This window comes from Salmo salar, chromosome ssa01 (assembly GCF_905237065.1).
Source record: "Salmo salar chromosome ssa01, Ssal_v3.1, whole genome shotgun sequence".
NCBI lineage: Eukaryota > Metazoa > Chordata > Actinopteri > Salmoniformes > Salmonidae > Salmo > Salmo salar.
Genome location: NC_059442.1, coordinates 2,342,289 through 2,346,923, shown reverse-complemented (window position 1 = coordinate 2,346,923; position 4,635 = coordinate 2,342,289). Strand labels below are relative to the sequence as shown.

The window sequence follows — 4,635 nt, the reverse complement described above, 5'->3', positions numbered from 1 at the left end:
AATGGGATATAATAGTTCTATGTTTGAGAAATTTGAATTATGAGATTTTTGCTGTTTTGCCGCCCTGCTATTTCACTGGCTGTTGGCAGTGTGTCCTTCTCTAGCATCCCACATACCCCAGAGAAGTTAACTACATTTTGCAGCACATTATTAATTTGGCAATGTATTTAAAATGTTTATGAAGATGATGATGATGATGAAATTATTCTCAGGGTCATCATCATCATGTTTTAGTTGTTGTAACTGATCTTTGTTTGTGCTGTTTGTTTTGATTGACAGGTCAGACGGGAGGAAGGTCGTCCTAGGAGCTCACTCCCTGAGCGAACCAGAGGATTCTAAACAAACCTTTAACATTGTTGAAGTTTTCAATTTCAGCATCTCTAACTATGATAATCAAATCAAATTTAAATCAAATTTATTTATATAGCCCTTCGTACATCAGCTGATATCTCAAAGTGCTGTACAGAAACCCAGCCTAAAACCCCAAACAGCAAGCAATGCATGTGAAAGAAGCACGGTGGCTAGGAAAAACTCCCTAGGAAAAACTCGCTAGAAAGGCCAAAAACCTAGGAAGAAACCTAGAGAGGAACCAGGCTATGAGGGGTGGCCAGTCCTCTTCTGGCTGTGCAGGGTGGATATTGTAATTGAACATGGTCAAGATGTTAAAATGTTCATAAATAACCAGCATGGTCAAATAATAATAATCATAGTAGTTGTCGAGGGTGCAACAAGCACGTCCGGTGAACAGGTCAGGGTTCCATAGCTGCAGGCAGAACAGTTGAAACTGGAGCAGCAGCACGGCCAGGTGGACTGGGGACAGCAAGGAGTCATCATGCCAGGTAGTCCTGAGGCATAGTCCTAGGGCTCAGGTCCTCCGAGAGAAAGACAGAAAGAGAGAAAGAGAGAATTAGAGAGAGCATATTTAAATTCACACAGGACACCGGATAAGACAAGAGAAATACTCCAGATGTAATAGACTGACCCTAGCCCCCCGACACATAAACTACTGCAGCATAAATACTGGAGGCTGAGACAGGAGGGATCAGAAGACACTGTGGCCCCATCCGATGATACCCCTGGACAGGGCCAAACAGGCAGGATATAACCCCACCCACTTTGCCAAAGCACAGCCCCCACACCACTAGAGGGATGTCTCCAACCACCAACTTACCGTCCTAAGACAAGGCCGAGTATAGCCCACAACGATCTCCGCCATGGCACAACCCAACGGGGGGGCGCCAACCCAGACAGGAAGACCACGTCAGTGACTCAACCCACTCAAGTGACGCACCCCTCCCATGGACGGCATGGAAGAACACCAGTAAGCCAGTGACTCAGCCCCTGTAATAGGGTTAGAGGCAGAGAATCCCAGTGGAAAGAGGGGAACCGGCAAGGCAGAGACAGCAAGGGCGGTTCGTTGCTCCAGCCTTTCCGTTCACCTTCACACTCCTGGGCCAGACTATACTTAATCATAGGACCTACTGAAGAGATACGTCTTCAGTAATGACATTGCTTTGGTCAAGGTAAGTTACATACCAGTCTTCTCTCTGTCTGTCTCTGTCTCTGGCTCTCTCCTCTGTGTCAGTCCCCTTTTACTGTCAGGTCAATTCAACCCAAATCCAACAGTTTATGGTTTGAAGACCAGCTTATGGTTTTGCCTCCATTTTGGCACCCTATTACAGTCATTGTGCACTACTTTTGACCACTTTGACTCCTTTTTTTGGTCAGAAGTAGTGCACTGTGTAGGAAGTAGGGTGCCAAGTTGGGACATAACCAATGTAGGAAGTAGCTGCCAGCACATGCAGTGACACCTGTGATTTAAGTCCACCACATAATAATCCGTAATTTTACAGTGCCTTGCAAAAGTATTCACCCCCTTTGGCGTTTTTCCTATGTTGTTGCATTACAACCTGTAATTTAAATTGATTTTTATGTTTATTTCATTTAATGGACATACACAAAATAGTCCAAATTGGTGAAGTGAAATGGAGAAAAAAAACTTGTTAAAAATAAAATAAATAAAAAAACACTGGAAAAGTGGTGCTTGCATATGTATTCACCCCTTTGCTATGAAGCCCCTAAATAAGATCTGGTGCAACTAATTACCTTCAGAAGTCACATATTTAGTTAAATAAAGTCCACTTGTGTGCAATCTAAGTGTCACATGATCTGTCACATGATCTCAGTATATATACAACTTTTCTGAAAGGCCCCAGAGTCTGCAACACCACTAAGCAAGTGGTAAAACCAAGCAAGCGACACCATGAAGACCAAGGAGCTCTCCAAACAGGTCAGGGACAAAGTTGTGGAGAAGTACAGATCAGGGTTGGGTTATAAAAAAAGGGTTGGGTTATAAAAAAAGATCAGAAACTTTGAACATCCCACGGATGTGCATTATAACAAAATTGAAAGAATATGGCATAACAACAAACCTGCCAAGAGAGGGCCGCCCACCAAAACTCACAGACCAGGCAAGGAGGGCATTAATCAGGGAGGCAACAAAGAGACCAAAGATAACCCTGAAGGAGCTGCAGAGCTCCACAGAAGAAATTGGAGTATTTGTCCATAGGACCACATTAAGCTGTACACTCCACAGAGCTGGGCTTTACGGAAGAGTGGAAAGAAAAAAGCCATTGCTTAAATAAAGAAATAAGCAAACACGTTTGGTGTTCACCAAAAGGCATGTGGGAGACTCCCCAAACATATGGAAGAAGCTACTCTGGTCAGATGAGACTAAAATTGAGCTTTTTGGCCATCAAGGAAAGTGTTATGTCTGGCGCAAACCCAACACCTCTCATCACCCCGAGAGCTCCATCCCCACAGTGAAGCATGATGGTGGCAGCGTCATGCTGTGGGGATATTTTTCATCAGCAGGGACTGGGAAACTGGTCAGAATTGAAGGAATGACGGATGGAAATTCTTGAGGGAAACCTGTTTCAGTCGTCCAGAGATTTACATTTACATTTTAGTCATGACAATGACCATAAGCATACTGCTAAAGCAACACTCGAGTGGTTTAAGGGGAAACATTTAAATGTCTTGGAATGGCCTAGGCAACGCCCAGACCTCAATCCAATTGAGAATCTGTGGTATGACTTAAAGATTGCTGTACACCAGTGGAACCCATCCAACTTGAAGGCACTGGAGCAGTTTTGCTTTGACGAATGGACAAAAATCCCAGTGGCTAGATGTGCCAAGCTAATAGAGACATATCCCAAGAGACTTACAGCTGTAATTGCTGCAAAAGGTGGCTCTACAAAGTATTGACTTTGGGTGGGGGGGTGAATAGTTATGCATGCTCAAGTTCTGTTTTTTTGTCTTATTTCTTGTTTGTTTCACAAAAAATATTTTGCATCTTCAAAGTGGTAGTTGTGTAAATCAAATGATACAAACCCCCCCAAAATCTATTTTAATTCCAGGTTGTATGGCATCTGTCTACCAGATCTTCAATATTGTCTACATCTTCCATTTACATGGATAAGTCTACATCTTCCAGTTACATGGATATGGATATGTCTACATCCTCTATTGATAAATTCCTGATGATGTATCGATAAACAGAAAGAACCAAAATGTCTCAATATTTTCTACTTTCATTTATAATTGCCTCATTCATTCCCCTTCCTCTCCCCTGTATCTATTTCCCAGGTCAATGCTGTAAATATGAATGTGTTCATAGGTTGTAAAATCAGCGTTAAAGTATATATGTAATGACAGAAATAACCTTTAGATGTCTGAGGAATCTCCATATTATATATGTGTGTGTGTGTGTGTGTGTGTGTGTGTGTGTGTGTGTGTGTGTGTGTGTGTGTGTGTGTGTGTGTGTGTGTGTGTGTGAATCCGCAGGGTGATTCTGGAGGTCCTCTCCTGTATAATGGTGTGGCAGTTGGGATCACTTCAAATGGAGGGAAGAAGTGTGGATCCAGCAGGAAGCCTGGTTTATACACCACCATCTCCCACTACAGCCAGTGGATAGACAGAACCATGACTCAATAGAAGCCTGGTTTTACTTGTAGACAGACCATACTCAATAGAAGCCTGGTTTATACAACACCATCTCCCACTACAGCCAGTGGATAGACAGGACCATGACCCAATAGAAGCCTGATTTATACACCACCATCTCCCACTACAGCCGGTGGATAGACAAGACCATGACTCAATAGAAGCCTGATTTATACAACACCATCTCCCACTACAGCCAGTGGATAGACAGGACCAATAGAAGCCTGGTTTATACACCACCATCTCCCACTACAGCCAGTGGATAGACAGAACCATGACTCAATAGAAGCCTGGTTTATACACCATCTCCCACTACAGCCAGTGGATAGACAGAACCATGACTCAATAGAAGCCTGGTTTATACAACACCATCTCCCACTACAGCCAGTGGATAGACAGGACCATGACTCAATAGAAGCCTGATTTATACACCACCATCTTCCACTACAGCCGGTGGATAGACAAGACCATGACTCAATAGAAGCCTGGTTTATACACCACCATCTCCCACTACAGCCGGTGGATAGACATGACTCAATAGAAGAATGTGTCCCAAATGGCATTGTATTCCATATGTAGTGCACTAATTTTGACAAGGCCTCATAGGACCATGGCTTAGTAACACAGTAA

The 4,635-nt window shown here is 43.4% G+C and overlaps 1 long non-coding RNA gene across 1 annotated transcript; it reads left to right on the top strand.

The window, feature by feature from the left end:
• Positions 1-1,246: 1,246 nt before the first annotated feature.
• Positions 1,247-3,975, top strand: LOC123729642 (uncharacterized). The gene is made up of 2 exons (XR_006761270.1): positions 1,247-1,523; positions 3,847-3,975. It is a non-coding gene; the product is annotated as an uncharacterized lncRNA (long non-coding RNA).
• Positions 3,976-4,635: the final 660 nt, after the last annotated feature.